The 17,321-nt window shown below is 30.5% G+C and overlaps 1 protein-coding gene across 5 annotated transcripts in view; it reads left to right on the top strand.

The window, feature by feature from the left end:
- LOC129911221 (protein Star) overlaps positions 1 to 17,321 on the top strand; it is a 72,877-nt gene that overhangs the window by 20,523 nt on the left and 35,033 nt on the right. Inside the window, exon 2 of one of the 5 annotated variants that reach the window (XM_055990099.1) lies at positions 9,882 to 9,985. The exons of the other annotated variants lie outside the window; for them this stretch is intronic. The gene's annotated coding sequence lies outside the window, so the exon portion shown is untranslated. The remainder of the gene's footprint in view (positions 1 to 9,881; positions 9,986 to 17,321) is intronic. 5 annotated transcript variants of the gene reach the window in all.

Below are 17,321 nucleotides of genomic sequence, written 5' to 3' on the forward strand. Positions count from 1 at the left end.
GGGCGGCAGCAGCGACGAGACGCGACGATTGGGAGCTCGCGTCTCGCTGACATTTGCTGAGTGGAGTGTTAGCGCCGCGCCATGCCGCGACGCCATCGTTGTTGGCGGTGAATGTGATTTTTAGGCCAAGCCACCACTCTTCTTCTTCTTATTCTCGTCTAATGGCTGCAAGGCAGTGAGAATCTTTGTGTCTTTATAGCTTCTCTCGACAGAAGAAGACAATCCTTTTGCACTTTGTGTGAAAATGTGTGTTTGCTTTCGTGCAATGGCAATAAAATAAGAATCACAATAAATCACCCAGCTTTTATGTACAGAAAAAGAAAGAGAGAGAGAGAGAGAGTGAGAAGTGGTGAGCGACTTAGAAAATGCTTGCTTTGGAGGAAACTCCCTTGGGATCTACAATATATATATTCTTCCAGACAGCTCTGATGAAGATGACGACAACGTCGACGAAGAAGAAAGGCAACGATGAAGGCTCTTGCTACTGGCTGGTCATAACAACCAAAGACGATATAGTTATATCGTCTGATGGCTGCTTCTGCTGCCGGGTATAGGTTGATGTCCAAAGTATGCTCCCAACGAAATGGGTAAGATGGTATCTCTCTACACTTTGTGTGCGGAATATCCATCCGGGTGTGTAAATTTCATTTTCCTGGCTAATTTTTTCCTATTTTTTTTATTCCCATTTTATTTTGGAAATCTGCCGGAAGAATATCTATTTTTCAGACAGCGAGCAGACTGAAAGGAATTTTTATATAAACTCCTTTACCGGGAGGAAATTTAGTTTTAGTTTTGTGTTGTTAAAATATAGATTTGAAATTCTAAGAGGGTATGAAAGGGGGGAAGGTTTCCTGGATATTTTTATGCGCGACTACAACTATTATAAAGCCAATCCCGGTAGAAGGAAAAAATTTCTGTGTTGTTCCTTGTTTTTTTTTTTTTTGCAACATTTTATTCAATATTTGATTAGGAAATTCTGAAATAGGGTTGGTATACCCAATTTGATATATGGATTGTAGAATGAGGATAAAATTGAGATGGGGAAGCAGAAATGAGTCAGCTTGGGTGATTTCATTTGGAAGATAGTTAAACAATTTGTTTTGTGAAAACTTGTCAGGAACATAATTGTCGATATCGATCGTTTTATTGTTTCTTTAAAATTCATTTAATTGAAAGAATCTGGTAATGTCATTTTAATATACCTAGCAAATTTGTTTGAGAAGTATCAGCAAGAAATCAAAATTACAAAATAATTACCTAGATGAGGAAAATGGAATCATATCAGCCCTCATAACAAAACATTTTCATAGTCAACACCATAGTTAAGGATGGTAAAGCAGTGACTACTCAAATGTCACTCATTCCAATGTAAAACTCACCGCTATTCCTTAAATGCTTTTTTAGAGAATATAAGTGTTTGTCAATAACGTAGTTTGATTTTCATTAATTTAACTTATAAAAATGTCTATTTTAATACTTATATTATTAACAATATTTCGCATGATCTATATGTAAATTGAAAAATGATTTCAAGTGTCGGCATTGCAGTTGACTAGGTAATTGTTACATGTTAATCGGGTAAATTTTGGGATGGTAAACCATTGCGGTGAATCAATATGCCCCACTAAAAAAGCTATACAAATTCCCAAATGAAGTTGAAAATACACTAGCAACAGATTTCTTTGCATAATAATTCCAAACTGATTTATTGCAAAATGCTTTAGCATTGAAGGTAAGGTAGGGATGGCGGTTGTTAGTACAAAAACCGGTTTTCGGTTTTTCCGGTTTTTTTTCCTTTCATTTAAACCGACCGGTTTTAAACCGGGCCAATAAAACCGGTTTTTGGAAAAACCGGTTTTCGGTTTTTTTTGCTTGATTTATAAAAAAACAAAATTAAACCTAATTTGTCAATCAAAACAAAAAAGCTTTTCGAAGAAAAACCCTGAGCAAAGCTTTTTTTAGTTTGATTTTGGGCCAATTTATTGACTCTCCATTAAACTTAAATCGCCATTAAAAAAAGGGAATTTCAAAATTTAAAACCAAATTCGTTTAATTTAGTCTCTTTTAAGGAATTTTTTGAAGTTTGGCATCATTAACTAATTGAGCATTAAATTTAAAAGTCGTTTTAGTTAAAACACCAAATTCGACCTTTTAAGAGGGATTTTTAGAGAGGATTTTCTATTTATTCACTCTCCATTAGCGTCAAATGTCATTTCATTTATTATTTTATTAAACAAAGTTTCAGTGTAAGTTAACAATTAAAAATGAATAAAACATCCATGAATATGGAAAAATGGGATGGTGAAAATGTGTTCAATCAATTTCATAAGACCAACGTTTGGTAATTGGTAATTTTGGTTTACATAAAAAGTCGTTTTTGTGTTTTTTTAGTTCAACGACATGTACGTTATAGGAATGAATTGCTTCAGGTTTTAGTCACTACTGGCATTTCTCTCTCGCAAGACAAGAATAATTTATAGGCTTGCCAGAAATTTTTGAATCTATGGGTATGAGGGTTAAATGGACAACACTTTATTTGAGATTTTTAATAGACACAAAATTCAAAGAAATTAATTCATTTCTTATCCACTTCACAGAGCGCAGAAGAGCACAGAGAATATCTTCACGACTAGTGAAACTAATCAGGGTTGAGATGCTGCGTAATCCTAATTGTAACACCTTCTGTTACGGGTCATCATTTTTGTGTTTTTATATTGTTTATCCTTCAAATCTTCAAATTTAAATATATTTTATTTGACAAAAATGTAGCTTTTGACAGTTTAATTTTTCAAAAAATAACCCTGCCATATTTTTAATGGAGTTTTAAATTTAAAGTTTCCATTAAAAGTAAAAAGACTTTAACTAAAGCAGAGTGAATTAAATGAATTTTTAATGATGGAAACTTAAAGACGTCCATAGATTAACAAAGCTATTAACTAAAACGACAAATTTCAAAATTTAATGGAGGCTCAATAAATTGGCCCTAAGAGTTCTAAACTCACTCTTAATAGGAGTTTTGAGGAATTTGTTAAGCCGAATATGAATGAAAATTTATAATTATATGGTAAGTTGAGAGAGGGAATGAATGTTTTGAGGGTTTTCACTTTTTTTGTTGGACGTTTTTTTCAGCCGGTTTTTTTCGGTTTTTCGGTTTTTTTGTAAAAAAAAACCGAAAAAAAACCGGTTGACCGAAGCAAAAAAACCGAAACCGGTTTAAACCGGCCGGTTTTTCCCATCCCTAAGGTAAGGTAGTTTCTACTACCAAGGCCAACAAGGATCTTTATGAAAAAAAAACCTATCTACTGAAAATCTGAGTTGTATTTTAGTGCCACCAGAGGCATTCGGCCCTATCACGAGCACCGACGTAATAAATTCGTACTACGAATCCTTAAAAATGACAAGCATGATTCACGTCATAGTGGAAATATTTACTACGAAATTTGGAGCTTACGATCCCACTTTTCACACACGCCGAATTTATAAGCAAATATTTTTTGTATGACGGGAATCGTGGTACTTTTCTTCAGCATTCGTAGTACGAATTTGTTAAGTCGGTCGGGACTCGTGATATCAGCTGAAATCAGCTTCTGATTTGATCAACAGAGCAGCATTTTTTCTTGAGTCGAATTCCCTAAATGGGCTTCCAAAGAAATAAGAGGTTAACAAAGTCGAAACATGCCAGAACTGACTTCTGAAACTTGCTATATCTTGTTTATTTAACGCATTAAGAAGTCGGACCTAAAGCATGAAGTATTTAAAATTTTAAGCTAAATAACACTGTGCTACAAATTAAAAAATATTAAATACACCCGACAAGTAACATATTGTAGGCTGTTCATATGGGCGAATAATGCATACAAATATTTTTGTTATATTTTTAGAACCCTCCATTTTTTTTTTATTTATAAAAAAACTATTTTTATAGACTTTATGAGGTAAACTATCAATATCTCAGTCATTTTTTAACAATTCTCAATATGTTTTATGTTTACATAACTTTGAATTAAATATAAATTTTTAATATACAAACTACGCTTATTTGTGAAAAAATGTATTTTTTTTTTATTTTTTGGCTTTAAACGTGTTAAAAGCGATTTTTTAAAAAGTTTGAAAAATGATTTTTTTACCAAGATAAATCTCTAAAATTATAACAATGAAACATTTTCACATGATAGCTACACTAATAAAGTTTTAAATTTTTTGAACAAATGGTTTGGCTGGAATTTAAAGTTGATCAAACAAGGTCCAAAAAACCCAACATTATTTCTATAAGAAACTTCAAGCGCTTGGCGGCACAGGTTAGAATTAAGTTAGAGACTTGAAACTTGTTGAATATTTTTTTTAGTTTATTTCCAACCATATAAGATCTTAGGAGCACATAAATTCTATTTATTTTAAAATAACGAGCACCCTATTGTGCACCTTGCAATTTACATCATGATGATATGCCATATTTTCCAGTTACGAAAAAGTAGCATACCTAGATTCCGCAGTTTTGGTCAAATTTAATAAAACAATACACCAACTTGGGCCTTAAAATATATTCTTTCAGAATATAAAATAACTTTATGTTTTGTTTGTTTTATTGTGCGATAAAAAATGGGTAAAGTTGAACAAATTGAGGAAAAAATCATTTTTTTTAAAGATTTATGGGATAAAAACCTACACTTAATTTGTTTAAACAATAGACTTATATACATCATTTAAAATGTCTGAAAACCCTCTTTCCAAAAACATATAACATATTGAGAATTGTTAAAAAATTACTGAGATATTGATAGATTACCTCATAAAGTCTGTAAAAGCGGTTTTTTTGTAAATAAAAAAAAAATGGAGGGTTCTAAAAATATAACAAAAGTATTTGTATGCATTATTCGACCATACGAACAGCCTACACTATGCAATTTTTCGGGTGTATTTTCAGTGTTGCACCGTGTAATTGTTGTCTACAAACCTTTACTCTCCGACCAACAGAGATTGAAATTATTTCAAAAAGGGTAAAAAGATGTAAAATGGGTAGTAAAAACGGCCTAAATTATTAATTGTTTTTATTCTTAAAGTTTAAGTTTGTTGCCCGCTATCAACTTAATCAGTAATAACAGGGCATCAAACTTTTTACACATAATGTTCAAAATTTTAAACTCTCACACTTTTTTCCTATCATCGAAAGAAAGTTAAATAAATTAATTTGAAAAATTTGGACTGTACTAGTACCCTAACTAAGATTTATTGTTTTGAACTCAAGGCCTTAAGAGTTCTGAATAAGTTAACCATTGAAAATGTATCTAGCGACATAATATTTCAAATTTGACTTCGTAATATTAGAAACTAAGAAAAATCATAAATCCACGATTATACTCCAATAGTTCATGCACTGTCAATTTTCGGAATTTCGATTTTTTTAATACAGTATTTCTAAATTTCTTTACATGACGTTCACTACATGATATCGAGTAAAATTTCGTCATCTAGAAATTTCGTTAAACAAAATGAGTTCAACTGATTTATTAAGAAGCCACATACAGTTCGATGCAATAGGCTAACAAGGGTTGTACATAAATTAAAACGTTTTGTTTAAAAAGGAGCACTGATTTAACCTCAACCCCTAAATTTAGGTTTTTTTTTTTAACTTCAAACAATTGAACTGCGCCTTGCATAAATAACTATACAGGACAGCCACGCATTAAATTAAAAGACTCTCGTTGCTTTTTCGTATAATATTATAACAGCCACCTGCTTGATGGATCAGATTACAAGTGCCGAATTGATAAATTGAGGGAACCAAACACTTTTAACCTCATCGAATCCATTCGACAGGCACTTTTTCTGTCCATCACCGATATGATGGCTATCAATTCAATCAACGAATTTGATCGGTTTGCCGGGTCTGTGTGTATGGTCTTGTCGTCGGATAGTCGCGTGCGTTCATATTTAGTCTCTTTTTTTTGTTGTTGTTTTTGTTTTGATGAAATTAAAATGACCAAAAAATATATTCATCTTATAAATACACATACTTGTATGTGTATGAGCAAACCTGGGTCAAAAAGTACACGAGGTCGTCAACAAAGTGTAAAAAGAAGAAGAATAGCCAAACAACCGGCAAAACGAAAATTTCATACTGACGACATACCCTACACAAAAGGTGGGTGACCGTTTTATTACACCTACTTTAGGCGGCGACGACCGACCGATGGCGGCGGCAAAGACTGGTGATGGCAGTTCATGAACGGATCAAAATACGAAAAAAAAAAAATATAAATATGCGCGTATACGTTTATTACACGAAAAATTCGAACCGAAAACGTAAACAAAAGGTGTGTTCCGTAGTTTATATCTATATGTATGTGTTAATACGAGTATTACACCACATACATGTCAGGTAAGTTACAAGGTAACAATAGAACAGAAAACGGAAAAACTCCCTGGAGGACAGGTGATAAAAGGTGGCAGTAGAAAAGCAAAAATTGGAATAGGTCGCCAAAAAAAACATTCGGTAGAGATATACCTACAAGGCTAAAAGTTTTTTTTTGTTTTTGTATTTTGTTGGCACTGCGTTGATGGAAAATCTATAAAGTTGTTGAAATTTTTGTTTGTCATAAAGAAAAGGAACTAGGAAAAACATCAAAATACAAAAATAAACTACCAAAAGTTGGTAGGAAAACCTTACAAGAAATAAAAAAAAAAAAAACTCACTGCAGCGTGCAACACAATTATTTTTAGGGTTCTACATTGTGTTAATACGACGCAACCTACAGTGGGGTAAAATATCCTTTAAGGGAGCAAAAACGTATACACAAAAACAAGTGTAACTTTGTCGTTTAAATCAAAACTCAGTCGTGGTTTGAACCAAAGAGAGTTAAAAGAAGTGTGCATTTCGTAAACTAACTGGAGAAACAATCAGGCAACAATTATGATAGCTAATGCGAAAAAATAGGTCCAGCAATTCTGTCTGTCTGTCAGTCTGTGTATCTCACTGTATCTATCTCAAGCTACAAGCCACACCACTGAAGAGATTTAGTTCATACTGTTTTGAGAGATTCCCTTGAGGGAAGATTTAAATTTTAGTTCTAGGACTAAAGTAAACGGTACCGGCCATATGACCAAAGTGGTAAAGTTAATTTTTCACGAAAACAAGAAAATTTTTAAGATTTAAAATCAAATTTTCCTTTTTACTTGCGATATAGGTACTATAGGGCAAGTTTAGGATTCGTAAAAAAAATCGAACTCGAGATAACAATTTTACATGACATTACGATGATGGAGAATGCCAAAAAAGTGGGTCCGGCAATTCTGTCTGTCTGTCCGTCTGTCTGTCTGTCTGTCTGTCTGTCTGTCTGTCTGTCTGTCTGTCTGTCTGTCTGTCTGTCTGTCTGTCTGTCTGTCTGTCTGTCTGTCTGTCTGTCTGTCTGTCTGTCTGTCTGTCTGTCTGTCTGTCTGTCTGTCTGTCTGTCTGTCTGTCTGTCTGTCTGTCTGTCTGTCTGTCTGTATGTACCTCGAGCTAGAGCCTAAACCAATGGAGTGATTTTGTTCAAACTTGGTAGTTAACAGTTTTCGGCGATTCCCTAGAGGACAAATTAAAATTTTTTTTTTAGGACCAAAACTAACGGTACCTGTCATATAACGGAAATAGAAAAATTAATTTTTTTCAAAAACGGCTCTAACAATTTTGATTAAAAATTTTGTGTATAGTATTGCACATAAGGGCCAACTTTTAAAATTAAAAAAATATTTTTTGTACCGTTATTAACGGTACTTGTCATAGAACGGTTTTTTTGATTTATGAATATCTCGTACAAAACTTACCTGATTTCAACGAAAATTTTTATACAAAAACGTTTAGGTAAGACTAATATTAAAATTTTAGAAAATTTTCAAAAAACACATTTTTGGATTTTTAAAAAATATTTCAAAAATTTTTTTTGAAAAATCAATTTTTTGAAAACGGGTGTCTGAAAAATTTTGAAATTTCGTTTTAATGTGTAAATTAGTTATTTCTTCAAAATGGCATACTAACTTTTTTTTGAAAAATGTTAGAAAATTTTTATATATAAAAAATTATTTTTTTCAAAAACCGCTCCAACGATTTTCGAAATTTTTTTTCTAAAAATTCCTTTTCATACTAGGAATAAAATGTCAAACTTAGTTTTTTGTAAAAGATCATTTAAAACTGTGTTTAGTTTATTACAAAAACAGATTTTTTTTTATTTTTTTTTAATTTCTTGAAAATATCAAATTTTAAAGTTTTCCCTAATTTCTTGAACAAAAAGCTTTAAAATTAGAGTAACTTTGAGCATAGGAGCAAGTACGTGCGACCCCAGTCGTGCATTTTATTTTTTTTGAAAAATCAATTTTTTCAAAACTGATCAAAAATTTGTCTTGAAATTTTGTTTTAGTGTTAAGAGAGTATATAAAATATAGTTTTTAAACGGCTCCTAAAAAAAAATGATTCCAAAAATTCTTTGTTATACAAGAATTAAAATGACATAGTTTGGAAAACATCGACTAATTAAAAAGTTATTTTTGTTATAGTAAAAATAAATTTGAATACTTTTTTACATTTCTTATAAAATGATAAAAAAAATTAAAATTTTTCTTTTATGAATGCTATAAATAAACCATTCTAAGCAACTTTTACCACAGGAGCAAATACGTTCGACCCAGTCGTGCATTTTATTTTATAGGGATCAGTCAGTATCTTCCGCAGGGAATGTTCTATAATGGTTTGAAATAGAAGTGCATTTCGTTGAATAATTTAATAGCAAAGACAGTCAAGTGCCCGTTCGCCATTTTAGTAATTACGTGTACTTAAGTTATTTAAAAAAAATTGTCATAATAACATTTTCCTGAAAAAGGAGTTTTTTGTAATATCGGGCTCTCAAATAATCATTTTTATCAAAAAAACAAAACCGACTTCCATGATTCAAAACGGGGTTTTATGGTTTTTTTAATAGTTCCTATGGCTTTAACTGAACGAAATTGAAATGGGACCACACTGCAGCCACTAGCTTTCCAATACAAAAAGAATTATCAAAATTGATTGACTCTGTGGAAAGTTATGCGGTAACAAACATAAAAAAAAAAAAAAAAAAAAAATACACACGAATTGAATACCTCCTCCTTTTTGGAAGTCGGTAAAAAAAATAGAATAAAATCATTTGTCAAACTGTGCCGGGACGATAAATGGAATTTTTTCATTACTTTTTTTTCCGAACAGTTCAGAACATATTATTAAACAAAACCTTGGATATTTTTATGAACTCTTTGGAGTCTAGGTTTACGTGATGAATGTAACATTCCTGCCTAGCTTAAACTCCGAATTATTTAGAAGTGTTAAAAAAAAATTATATTTAGTAGAAGTCAGAAGATCAAAATTGCTCAACAGAATGTTAAGATCAAGAGAAACAGAAATACAAAATCATCTAACTGATGTAATTCTGTAGACAAGAAGGACTTTAAATTTCTTTATCTTTATTTTTTTTATTTTTTATTTCAGCAGACCTATGATCATTAGGGTGTGTCAAAATGCTAAAGTATGGAATTTTCAAATGTAATAGCTTTTTAAAGTTGCATTTCTTATCAAATAAATCCTGCGTTTACAAAGACGAACGATATTATAATTTTTTTTTACATATTAATAAACCTCAGACCATAATAAAACGTTTGACCACTATTACATTGCAAAATTAGGGTACTTTTTTTCGGCCATACAAAAGTGACACAACCTAATGATCATGTACCTACAAATACTGAACAATATTAGTATAATTGCATGGTTTATTGATTTTTGCATTATTTTAATATGTCAATTTTATTGTCTTCTTAAAAAAATGAAGTAATTCATAATTTTTTTTTGTAACAACTTTGTTTTCTTTCTGTTTCAGGTAATACTGATCATGTATTAAAGTTTATTTGGAGTAAATTTTCTATTGAAAAGCTCATGTTAACCAATTAATCCCATGCCAAGAATCAAAGCACTACTCCACAGGTACGTAAATATCCCTCCTTATACAAACTTTTCAGCTTATTTTGTGGCCGCTCACAAAACTTGTCAAGGATCACTATGTTTGATTGGTGTTAAGAACATTTGTTTATTCCATACTTTACTTATGTATGTATTTCTTGTTGTAACTCTTTACTATTACCCGTTGCATGTGCTCAATTAAAGTTGTATAGGCCGCTCAAACAGTGTCAACCTTTCTTTAGAAAAATATTGTCACGTTTTCTCAACTTTAATAAAAATGCAGTACAAAACGAAATTAATCTTCCACTTGCGGATTGGAACCAATTTGGGGCGATTTATTCCATGTTACTCACTCAAGAACTATTTCATTTCAAATTTTAAAAAAATCAAGAACTTTTGATTTCCTAAAATCAATTAATATATTAAAATCTAAAAAGTATGCAGTTTCCCAGTTGTAACCATTTCAATGTTACCATATTTCAAATGTAAACTTTTATTTTTAGCAAATAGTTTTCTAGAAAAATTGATTTGGATAAACCCAATCCAATTCCGAGTTTATCCAGAAACATTTCATGCCAAGTTTGAAAGTATTTCGTTCCACAGTATAAATATACGTCCAAACGACAGACATTTGACGATGGCGACAAATGTTTTTTTTTTTAAGAAAAAAATAAAACATTTTGTGCTTAACGAAAATGTGTCACCATTGCTATGCGTTCTCATGGCATGTGCATAGTGAAACTCAAGCCCCTTTGGTTACCAAGGTGTTGTTCAGCTTGTTGTTGTTCTGATGGTGGTTGCAGGTATTGTTGTAGGAAAAGTTAGTTACAAGTAAAATATGAAGCACTAAACGAATTAGTTTAAGAGCTTGGTTTTTATGACAGAAACTAAAGAAAACTGAAAGACAAAAACAAAAGCGGTACGCGTCTTCGTTTCGGTACAAAAAACTTTAATGACTCGCTTCAGGTAACTTTCTGATATTACAAACTGGAGCTGTGACGCCAGTTCACTATTTTTTTTTTCTTCACCTGACTATAACTTAGTTATAATATATCATTGGTGGTTTGCCCCCTCTTCAAACATTGTGAAAGGTGACGAACCTAATGGAGCTATTTTTATAAAACTCATCTCGCTAACTAATAACGAACCGAAAGTTACAAACAAAACTAATAGCTATCCGAAAAAGTTGGAGAGTTGGAGTTTACTCAAGCAAATTGAGCCGTTAGCTAAGTTTTTTGAAAGAGTCATTTTTTTTTCATACAGCAGCTTGATGATTTATTGATGCATTTTTTTATGATTGGATGCATAACGAGTTTTGTAAGTTAAATTTTATGGGTTTTATGTGAAATTGTTCTTTGCATAATGTAGGGCACCGCAATGCATCAAAATATAAATATTTCATAACATTCGCACGTACATTATTTTTTTATACCACAACGACGATGACACGATGACGATAATTGACCTTTAACTTTCGAGGCCGAAAAAAAAAATATGTTTAATGGAAGAAAAAGTTGAACTGAAAATAAAGTTCTTATAATTTAAGTAATTAGTGATATATACTTTTTTTTATATAATTTAGGGGGTATCTAAATTGCTAAAAAAAAAACCTATAGGAGGGGTAAAAAAAAGGAGATATGCATGCTTTAATATTTTTTAAAGAGGTCACGCTATAGCTAGCAACCGGAAGTTTATTGATATTCATTTTTTGACCTATTTTATGTGTTTGCCAAGAGGGCTGATGGCTTGAAGGAAATACAAAAACATCACAAAAAGAGGGTATAGAAGTAGGCTGGCTTGAGATATATATTTGTTTTATTTTACTCGTAGGCTACTAAAAAAGCGTTAGGTATCTGTGTGTGACAAAAGTTGTATTTTCGACCATTAAATGTCACCATTTTTATTGATTGGCAGATAGTAGAAAGCATTGATTTGGGTCGATTTTTGTTATAAATAGCATGAGTTTTCTTTTTGTGTGAAAATGAGGTTTCCAAAACTTCTATAAATATACGAATAACTTTTTGAACTTTATTGGTGATTTATTCGCAAGTTTAGATTTTTCTATATGGAATTAGATTTTTAGGGCGTAATCGTGTCAAAGAAAGTGGTAATATATATAAAAAAAATATACTGCATTAAAATTTCTGTTAAGACTATAAAAAGCAAAGCAAATAGAAAATCAATGAATTAAGTGAAAATAATTTAAAGATTAGTTATACAAAAAAAATATCAACAAAATGACACTAAAATCAAGATCAATACAAATTTATTAGTTCGGTTTTAAAAATAAATTCTCGAAGGAAGAACTACACACATAGTTCATAGAATTATGAACTTTTTTAAATCTTAGAAATTAATTAAACAAAAAAATAAAACAAACAAGAATAAATTTTAAAAAATAAAAAAAAAAATTTAAAAAAATTTAAAAAAATTTAAAAAATTAAAAAAAATTAAAAAAAAAAAACCAAAAAATTAAAAAAAAAAAAATAAAATTAAAGAAAAAATAATAAAATTAAAAAAAATAAAAAAATAAAAAAAAAAATAAAAAAATAAAAAAAAAATAAAAAAAATAAAAAAATAAAAAAAAAAATAAAAAAAAATAAAAAAAAATTTAAAAATCTTTAAAAATAAAAAAAAGTTAAAAAATAAAAATCAAAATTAAAAAAAGTAAAAAAATGTATTTTATTAAAAAAAAATTGAAAAAAAAAATTATAAACAATAGGTCTGTTTAATGAAGAAAATCTGGAACAGAACAAAACAGAACAGATCAGATCAGCACAAATACGTAAAAACTGTCAGAACAAAAAAGATTAGAAAAGTACAACTTCAGCTTTATAGGTTTGACCATAAATTTTGAAAATTTAATAACTGCAATGATTTTTCATTCAAATAAATTTAAATTATTGGTATTTTTGTTCAAGTTTTAATTTTTTTCTTCATAATTATTAGATTCTAAAGAAATTCTATTTTTTGTATTCTATTTATCATATTTTTGTTTGAATAAAACAAAAAAAAGCTGTGCTTGACTCCCATTTTTTTCTACCTCAAAAGTAGGAGCAGAAAAACTTGAACTAAACATTGCTGGAAAACATCATGAAACACAAAATGACAGATTGTAGAACAGTGTGGGGCAAAGTTTTCTTTCATGGAACACACAAACCTGTACTTTTTGGATCTTTTCTGTTCTTTTCTTTGCGGATCAGATTCATTAAACAGACCTAATAATTTAAAAAAAAAAACTATTAAAAGTAATTAAAAATATTAAAAAAAAGAATCGATCAGTGGTTTCAGCAGTTTTTCTTGGTCTTCTTTTATTTCTTGGTCTTCTTTCGTATTTCTTGGTGGCTGATCCATTTTAAGGCATTTTTGACATGTTCAACTATTGAACTATTACCTATTTTATAGGTGTTTCCTTTAGCTCGAAGCTTTTTAAAAATTTCTCTGACGGTCCTTTTTTACTTGTTCAATAAATTGAAACAAAAAAAATGCTAAACAAACAAAACAAAAATTAATGAGAGTGAAATTGACCTATTCACCTTTTTTTGCACAGCAAAACTAGACTTGGCAACCCTTAATGAAACAAAAACAAAAACTGCTTGATGAACGTGAAGAAAAAGAACAGTGCGAAATATCAACTGAGTCATTTTGGTGGGACATGTTTCCTTAGTTTCTAAAGAAATCAAAACTTCTGAAATTCAATTTTCCCACCTTTAATTTTGCATACCGCCACACCGAGGATTAAAACGCTTCAAACATTCGGAGACTATACAGATGGGTTTTTGGGGAATTAATTTTTTTTTTTGGGACCAAAAAACTGTATCTGTCATATACACAAAACGGTACCCCTAAAGTAATATGATATTTTGGAAAAGTTTTATTTTCTCGAAAACGGTTCGTAAGATTTTTATTAAAAAAATTAAATGTGTTAATTTTAAAACTAGAAATATCATCTCATGAAATTTTTTTTATTAACGAAATGATTATTATTAACGATCCCTGCTATGGAACCGTTTTATTTTAATTTCTCAATATCTCCCAAACAACTTATTCAATTCCAACAAAATTTATACAACGTTCAAGTTCTATTTTCTCTATGAATTGAAAGTCTTTTTATTCACCTTCCATACCTTACGACTACCTTTCTAACAAATCAAAACTAATAGGTACGTAGGAAATATTTCGCATCTTAAGTTACTGCCCTTATAAAGTATTATTCACATATTTTCGTCCTTTTTTGGAAAGGTTCATCATGCTCTCGCTCAATAATTTACAACTTCAAAGTCGTATATGCATTTACTTCCTGGAACTGGAAGAATATAGTCAGTGTGTGTACATCACCATTCATTGAAAAATTTCAATTTCGTCACGTAGAAATTAAAAAGGACATTTTCTGATATGACCACACGCAATTTTTCTCAAATATTTCTTCAATTTTTTTTTCTTGTTCCCATTGCGCATTTTAGTTTTTTTTTTTGTTCTTCTCCTTTCATTCTGAAAGAAACATTGCAAAAAAGAAATATATAACCATATGCGGAATTTTCAAGAAAAATGTCTCCGGACGCGTTTCTTAAATATGTACACATTTCCATTGAACGACAATGCTGACGATGATGATGACGATGATCCTTCTTTTTCGTTCATAAAAATTATCTTAGACCATATGCTTCACAATAGTAATATACACAAGCAATAATACCTACTTCGTTTTTTTTTCGTTCCTTCTTTCCGAAGTCACTGAAATAAAAAAAAGAAGAAACAAGCTTCGATCTCTGTCTTTCTGCCTGTATACCGTCTGGCTTGATATATTTTTAAATACTCATTCTGATCTTTACCACTCGGTCTTGGACTTAAATGGTTTACTCCAAAACAACTCTGTTTTTATAAGCACCATAGAGGTGATGGTTTGTTTCAAGAAACGACGAAGAAGACGAAGAACAAAACCATGAGAATGTGGCATGCTGTCCGGCTGCCATTGACTCTTCCAAGTCTACCTGATGGTCTTACTTCTTATTCTATACCATCAGGTACGAGTTTGTACCAACAACATCATCAGTGAGAGAGAAGAATACTTGTAGTTCCATTCTTTGGCGAGTTAGTGGATGTGTCTACCACCAGTTCCACCATCAGCATTGTCTTATAAATGTGCGATCCCTTTGTAATATGGTTTCACAGAAGCGCCTCAGGCTTCGAGAGTTACTTTATAGTTAGTAGTGAGTTCTGGTGTTGTGCTGATGTTGCTGCAACAACATGCTTCACATACCTGAAAAAAAGCTGTTGTTGTACCTGCTGCTGTTTCTTCTACTGTTTTTTGTTTTTATAACTTCTTTTTTTGCTTTTCTTAGTTGTTTTTGTTTCTCCTGTTGGCATGCCACTCTATATATAAAACGAATGATTAAAAACATTAAAAACACACATGCCAACAGTTAACAACAATAAGAGAGCAACCATCCAACCAGGTATAAACGCTATAACCAAGCTATACCACCGAACACCGACATTGCACCGCATTTAAAGGTAGTGTAGAATGGCCAACTCAACCAACAAAAACAACAAACAGAGAACATTAACAATGAAATTGGAAAATGGCCTGGTGTGATGATGAAAACCCATCAATCCATGAAGTCTTCATATTTTTTTTCGGAATTCTTTTTATTTTTTCCTTCGATGCTCTTCAAAATGAAAATATGGATTCCACCTGGTGAAACTGTAACAATTGGAAAGAAAAATATTTTTAAAGAAACAACCTTTCCCTCTTACTGTTTTTTTTCTTTTTTTTTTTTTAATTCATTTTCCAAACACACCTTGCAATTTTGTTATTTGTCCTTTTTTTTGCTTCTTGGAGTAAATCCGAAATGGAATTCTTTGAAAAAAATCAAGGCATCAATTTTAGATCCTTTTTTTTTTTGCGAAGGAGCAACAAATATAACACCAATTGAATTTGTTGCAAGATTTTGTAGCCTTGATATGTTTTTGTGTCGCTGTGCACAGGCAGGTAACAGCAACAGCAGGTGGTGATACTCAAACAAATCTATTTTTCCTTCAGAAACCCTCTCTGAAGGGTGATAGAAAAAAAAAATTGAAATTTTTTCCATGTTCATTCTCTAATCGATGAAAGTGCATGAAGATAAGATTGAAAAAAAAGGGATCGAATAGGAAACACCTTAAAAATATATTCGAAAGAGGATGTATCCGTATCTAATGGGAATTTAACGAGAATTGCATGTGCACAGGAGGGTTTTTTTTTTGTTATTTCCTTAAAATAAAAAAAAAAAAAAACAATATTATTGTTTGGCAAATATTTTCGGGCGGGATGATTAAGATGGATAGATAGAGGAATTAGTGTGGGAAAATTTCTGGAATACCGTTGATGTTTTTTTATGATTCATTGGACTTGGATATGAGAAGGTTTTAAAAGATTTTGCTAGGTTATATACAAATTTAATACAGTAGCTCTATTGTATAAACCTAATTACGTAAAGAAGGAAGTTTAGGGGATTGAAAATTGAAAAAAAAAAAAAAACAAATGGACCTAGTACGTTTCCTTGCGGCATTCCAGCCAATATCTTTTATATATATTAATCTATGTTAATAATGTTAATATATCAGAACATAGTGCATATTTAAAAATGATTACATTTTTGTAAAATTATAACGTACCTTCTTACACAAATGCAACAGATGTCCCTTTTATCATTGAAATTTCAAAAACAAATTTATTCTATAATGCAAAACATTTTGATATTCCCAAAACGAGTAAATTGCGACATTAATTTTAAATAATGAATGACCAAATATTACCAATAATAGTACCATACTATACTTAATAGGTATATAAATTCAATTCTAAATATATCCTTGCCAAATGTAATAATGTCCTTTGACATTTTTCAAATCCATTAAATTGATTATTTCATTCTTTTATTTCTTTACATATACAATCCTTGAAATGTAAAATATTTAATGCAATTTAGATTCAACTTGATAGTAGCGTGTTTTGTTCTTTTATTTGTTTTTTTTTTTTCTCTTACATTAAAAAAAAATGTATGTAAAGCAAAATGCAGGTCGTACTGTCCGTCAATTTATTGTATTCTTTGTTTTGTATCAAAGAAAAAAATAAACGTGAGTGGTGTATTAGTGGGATAAGAAAAAATATAAAAGGTGGAAGTTGAAATAAAAATATGTAAAAGAAAAAAATACAAAACAAAAAAAAAAAAACAAATATTTAAACATCTGTCTTGTATAAAAGTGTTTCCCTTTGTGTTTATTTTTGAATACAAATACAAAAAAAAAACATAATTTTTGTGGAAAATGCAATGCAGAAGCAGTAAGTTTAGATAGGGATGTTTTATTAGTAGAAAAA

The sequence above is a fragment of the Episyrphus balteatus genome, chromosome 1 (assembly GCF_945859705.1).
Source record: "Episyrphus balteatus chromosome 1, idEpiBalt1.1, whole genome shotgun sequence".
Taxonomy (NCBI): domain Eukaryota; kingdom Metazoa; phylum Arthropoda; class Insecta; order Diptera; family Syrphidae; genus Episyrphus; species Episyrphus balteatus.